This window comes from Olea europaea, chromosome 7 (genome assembly GCF_002742605.1).
Source record: "Olea europaea var. sylvestris chromosome 7, O_europaea_v1, whole genome shotgun sequence".
In the NCBI taxonomy this organism is placed as follows: Eukaryota; Viridiplantae; Streptophyta; class Magnoliopsida; order Lamiales; family Oleaceae; genus Olea; species Olea europaea.
In genome coordinates, this window is record NC_036243.1 from 20,663,466 (window position 1) to 20,669,885 (window position 6,420).

Consider the following 6,420-nt stretch of genomic DNA (forward strand, 5'->3'; position numbering starts at 1 on the left):
AGTGTGGTTCAGGATTTTTGTGTTAAAGAAAGCATATCCCTTTATAGAGTTCAATGAGTCAAGCAACATTTCTTTTAATGAATGATGCAACTTTGACTTTGAAAGCATAGCCGCCACACGCCGGTTAATAGATATTTGGAAAGGGAATGTACAACAATTACAGGCAAACGCACAATTACATCATAGCGGAGAATGAGATAACGGATGACCTTAGTCAATCTAGGCTTCTTTCTCTTCTGCTGCGAAGCTGCTTAGAATTCATGTACCAAAAGATTAAGAGCATTGTTAATATTTTATTAAATGATAAAATCGTTAACTTCTTTAATTTATTTTTTAATTGTCCCATATTGTCAAATTTAGCTCCCATTTGAGCTCTTTTTGTAGATTAAATTTGGTAAGAAGTAATTTTTTATGTGCAAAATCTAAATTTTGTATCATAATATTCCCCAAATTGAAGATGCGGCAGAAGCTCGTGCCTTCACAAATAAAACACGAGCATATTTGGTATGTTAGAAGTGATTATAACTGGCTAATTTAATGGGAAATTCCTTCTTTATGGAGTCTTTTACTTCCTGTGTCTTCAAGAAACTTCCAGTCTATGATCTAAGCAAAAGTCAATTAGCGAGGGTATAGGAATTCAAATTGTAACCAAACACAACAGAACATTACCCAGGAAAGAATGATTGACATGCACATGACGGTCGACAAATAGGATCAATTGTGGCAAAATCACCCAAGTGTTCTCAAGGCCACAAGGATATATGCCATTTTCTATATAGTAATGCAATTTAGCACCATTAGTGTATAGCATTAGCTTAGATAGCGAATACATGACGTTAAATGATACTCACTTAGATGTACATGATTCATTTAATTGAACCAATCAAGTGTGGCCATGTAGTCTGGTGTTATAACATCACCAATGCAAGATAACATTCAGATATTTTAGCATTATTTGGAAATTAAAAAAAAAAAAAAATTTTGTCTTCATACCAACCAACACGAATGGATGCATGAGGAAAATTAACAGATATTCGCTGAGTAATTTACTCATATGAAGATATGTACTTGCTTGAAAGATTTTTTTAGTTTTAAAATAGATCCTTCAAAGGATCTTGACGACAATCTGTCTACTTTTAACAAACTTGTTCAAGATATTGTTAACTGTGATGAAAAGATGTCTAAAACATATAAAGCAATTATCTTATTTAATTCCATGCCTAAATCATATAGAGAGGTTAAGAATGCAATCAAATACGGTAAGGATATCCTAACACCCGAGATTGTTATAGACTCACTTAGTAGAAAGAAAATGGAAATTAAGGCTCAAAATGAAAATAAGAGGAATGATGAGTTACACATGATAAAGAGTAGGACGAAGTTTAAGAAAATGAATTTGGATAGAGCTCAAAATAGTGGTGATTCGAGTAGTGACTCGAGTGATGAAGATAGTAAGAGGAAGGAAAAGGGACGAGACAAGTCTAGTGGTAAAAGGTGTTACAATTGCTGTAAGTTTGGACACTTTATTAGGAACTGTCCCAAGAAAAAGGATAATAAAAGGATAATGTGAGAGGTGAGACGCTGTGGTTGAGGGGTCGAGTCATGACCCTAGTGAGGTTTATTGAGGGTAAACATTGTTACCGAATGTGCAACTGTTTGTGATCCTTTCTGCATGTATGTCATTACCTAATTCTGTTGCATGATTATATGTTGCATTTCAATTTGTTTGATATGTGTGTTTGCATGAATTTGAGGTAGTGTGATTAATTGATGTGATTGTTTGTATGCATACTGGGTTAAGATGCATTAGCAGTAAGTTGTACGTCTTTTGGTAAAGTGGAGTATGGATGCCTAGGGTTACATTATGATTTGTATTGGGATGTGGAGTGTGACATTTGGATCACGAGTGGAGATGTGATCAAATGTCTAGAATCCTTTATCTGTGAAAGAGACCTTGTACATGTGGAGTGTGAGAAAGACACTTCTATCACTTCGGTAAGGTGGAGACCCATTATCTACATAGGTTGGAAGAAGTGATGTGGTGATAGAGGATTATTTCGAGAGCTTAGGATCTATTGTCACTTCCCAATTAGACATGAGTTGAGTGATTATCTAGTGAGCATGGTTGGCGATGAGAGAAAATATGTGTCCTTGAGGTGGGAGTAACACGAAACGCGATAGGTTAGATGTGGTGAGATCTTTTTGGGGGTCATTTATGCATTTGTTGCAAATTTGTTTGATGTGTGTTGATTAACTTGGTGTTAATCTATGGTTTTGTGTGACGTGATTTTGAAAAGATCAATGTATTATCCTATATAATATCTTCATCGCATGATTATTTGTTCACTATGAATACTTGTTCCAACTTGGGTGTTTTTGGACCTTAGCCTTAGTGAGTACACAGAGCATGTATGGTATGTGTTTTAGGCTCGAAACACAAGGTAAGTTCAGTTATACCAATTTTATTGGATTACTTTAATTGTGCAAGTATAAACTTTGTATTTTGTTTGCTTATAATTATTGAGTATCAAAGTGGAGATTGTTGGATTTTGATACCCAATAATTCGGACGATGATATTAAATCGATGTTGGATAAAATAAATATCGATACCCATGATTAATGACCCGACCCTAAGACTATTTGGGCCATTGGAAGCAACCTAATTAATTAGTATTGCTCACGGCCCGATTTCTACACTTATTCGATAGCTTTTGTATGTTGGCCCACTTATCGTATTGGGCTTGGCCCATCTCTATACCCTAACCTAACTTATATAAGTTGGCCCTCTTTTGTCATTCACGTGTGTGTTTGCCTTGTCTTGTGTTGAAGAGAGAAAAACGTCCCTGCCTCTTGCCTTGTGTTTCTTCATGGCCAGTTTTTCTTCTTGTTCTTCTCTGACCTTTGTGGCTGCAACCGCCCCTTTTGTGTCCTAAGTGAGTGCAAATCTTTAGCAACTGGAATATTGAAGAGTTTAAGGTTTTGGGTCGTGATTGCTTGGGTGTATTGATAAGATTGAGATTGGTATTCTGAACCTGAAATTCTACCAATTGGAGGTGGATCTATAAACTGTGCAGGAACATATTTATAGAGGAACAATGTCATTGGCTTCCTCTTACATATTTCTATTATGGTGGTGAAATTACAATCTTAAATCTAAATACATCCATAAATGATGGTAGTGATAGTAATTGGATTATTTTAGTATCTTCTACGCATGGATGCATTCTAAATTTATTCTCTTATATTGGCAACTAGTATGTTTAAATTTCAACAGATTCCAGAGAATTCTTTGAATGGCGATGCTGGTTTCTTCATTTAGCCCCTCTTTAACCCATTCTTTATAAACTTGTATTTTTCCTCAACCTAATTTTCAATCATACATTCTTTTAATAAAATAATTTTACATGTAAATCTAACACATTTTCCTACTTTTTATGGATTCTCGAGAAGAGAGGAGCCGTGGTGGTCCCCCCCAGACCGCCCGGATCCCACGACACAAATCATTGGTATTGGATGTATCGTTAGGTTGTGCCGAGTCAAATCAGCTCCTTTTTTTTCCGTTGCAGAAAAGAGGCCAGGGGCCTGATCTTTGAATAGGAAAAAGAGCGGATCTGCAGGGTCTCAAATGAATTGGCTTATTCGAAAAAGGCCTTGTTCTTTGGAAGATCTCGAAACATTCTCCAAAAGATCATTATTACAAAACTCAATTAAAAAAAAAGTCTCAAATACACTCTTAGTTTTTTAAAGCTATCCTGCATTGTCAAATTTAGCTCCAGTTTGAGCTCTTTGTTTGAAATAGATTTTATAAGTAATTTTTTTTTAAGTATAGTTAAAAAATGAGAAAATATTTTAAATTTATGAGCAAAATTATTTTATTGGGAAGTGAATCTACATCTTGTAACGCGATTAGAGCTCAAGCCTTCAGACATAAAACACGAGCATATTTGGTATGTTAGAAGTGATTATAACTGGCCATGTTAGGGAAATTCCTTCTTTATGGATTCTTTTGCTTCCTTTGTCATCAAGAAACTTCCGGTCTATGTTGAAAGCAAAAGTCAATTAGCGAAGGTATAGGAATTCAAATTGCAACCAAACACAGCACGATATTACCCAGGAAAGATTGGTTGACATGCACATGAAAGTCGACAGAAAGGATCAACTGTGACAAAAATACCCTATTGTTCTCAAGGCCACAAGGATATATACCACTTTCTCTCAGGCAATATCCACAAAATTTTAGCATTATTTGGAAATTAAGAACAAATATTTTTTTGTCTTCATACAAACCAACATGAATGGATGCGCGAAGAAAATAAACAGATATTCACAGAGCAATGTACTCATAGGAAGAAATGTACAGGAGGCTCCTCAGCAATCTCCACCTTCTTCGCTAGTAACGGATCGATGATTCCTTTCCATCCTTGGTAGTCTGGAGGCGAACCCTTGTCGGGTAAGGCAAATCCATTTAGAAACAAAATAGGCGTCCAGTAAACCCCTCGCAAGGAAAATAAGATTATGTTAATTAACAATTGGTATTGAATACAAGAAAAACCATAGGTAACCAATAACTGCTACCTAATCCAGTTTACAGAAAAATAGATGCCAATCATAGGAATACAAAAGAATCAGTCGGTTGAAATGCATTAGAAATATTCCTCATTTTATTCATCTTTATTACAAAAAGTTTTCTCTACTCCCATAGTTCAACTCACATTATTGGTCCGTTGGAAAAGATTTCTGCTTTTACTTTCACTTTTTTAAGAATTTTCCAAGGAAGCTTCCTTAATTTAGCTCTCTAAAAACTCTTTTAATCAAACAAAGTACTTTTAAAAATTATTCAAACATCTTCAAAATCAATTTTTTAGTTTTAGAAACAGTTTTTGACATTTCAAAAACTTTACCTAATGGGCATATATGTTCGTAATTGACCCCATCAAGAGGGTGGTATACAAATTTTTTGAGGCTATATTGCCCTCAACTGCCAGGATATTTAACTAAAAAATTTGCATATAACCAAGTTAAAACACACTTCAACAGTACAATTTTCTCAACAATAAATACAATATAGAGATTCCACAACAATAAAGAATGATAGAGTTTTCATTACGAGCTTCTATCTATCGAATGAAAGAGAAAACAAGCGGAAGTATATCAACTCCGGGATCTATAAACAGGTGGGCAAGGCATGCGTGTTTTGCTTTATATTACAATAGTGCATAATATAAAATAAAGCTATTTTAAGAAATCTTTAGCTTCCCACAATCAAAATCAGCCATTCTCATCAAAATCCCAACAGTATATTTAGACAAAAAGGATTTCCTCAAGAAACTGATCACCTTGCCATTGCTCTCTTGTATCATTCCAACAATATAGGCCGTGCTTATAAGACTAAAACTTCTCCATCTCCTCTCTTTTGCATACTTTTGCAGCCCCCTTCCATTTTCATATATTCTCCATCTTCTTTATCGTTGCCAGATGCCTTTGTCAATAAAGTTTCTGCAAGGCATTTTGCAAGAATGACACTATCTTCTAAAGCTGAACACCCACCTTGACCAATATCTGGTGTCATGGGATGAAAGGCGTCGCCAACTACACAAACATTGTTGTGAACAATATGTCCAAGTAGAATATTCCATGGTGATCTAAACTTTAGAGGAGAATAAGAAATGCAATCAAGCTCGGTTCTCTCTACAATATCAGATACTTGTTTCGGAGCATTCTGAATATTGCTTAATACAAATTGCTTCATTTTGAGCGGATTTTGCTCGTTTTCATCATCTGCAGTAAATGGAGAAGAGAAACTCCGTTAAATGAATACAATGCAAAATTTATTCATATGGTATTCGACTTCTAGGCTTAAATTTTACTGAAAGTATTAACTTTTGTCATGAGACTTGGAACAATAAGTCAAACTGCTTACAATTGAAAATCGATGGAGTAAGTGTGCAAAACCAATATATGCTCTTGTCATCACAAGGAACAAAACCATAACGAATTCCTCCTCCAAAATATGCGTGGAACTTCGCCTCAAAGCCATGGCCATTGGGGTAGCTAAGAAAGCCTCTAATTGATGATCGTCCAACATTAACGGGATTCTGAAGTCCCAACCACTTTGCCACGATTGAATTGATTCCATCACATCCAATCAAGACCTTAAACAAGATCAGAATTAATTAGTCGGTCGAGAATGAAGCATAAGATCTATGTATTAATCAATTTATGCATCAATAAATACCAGATTACAAACAAACATTGGGAAGCTATATGTTCAAATAACACGAATTTACCTTGGTTTTGATAACTGAACCATCTGCAAGGTGCACCAATTTGAAATTTCCCAATTGCTCTATGGAAACGAGCTCAGAAGAATATCTAATAGTTCCTTTCGGTAGTTCTTTCTCTAAGGTTTCTAGTAAATC

General features: G+C 35.2%; 1 pseudogene; it reads right to left on the reverse strand.

Moving 5' to 3' along the window:
* Nucleotides 1–6,420, reverse strand: part of LOC111398049 — an 11,932-nt pseudogene that overhangs the window by 2,035 nt on the left and 3,477 nt on the right.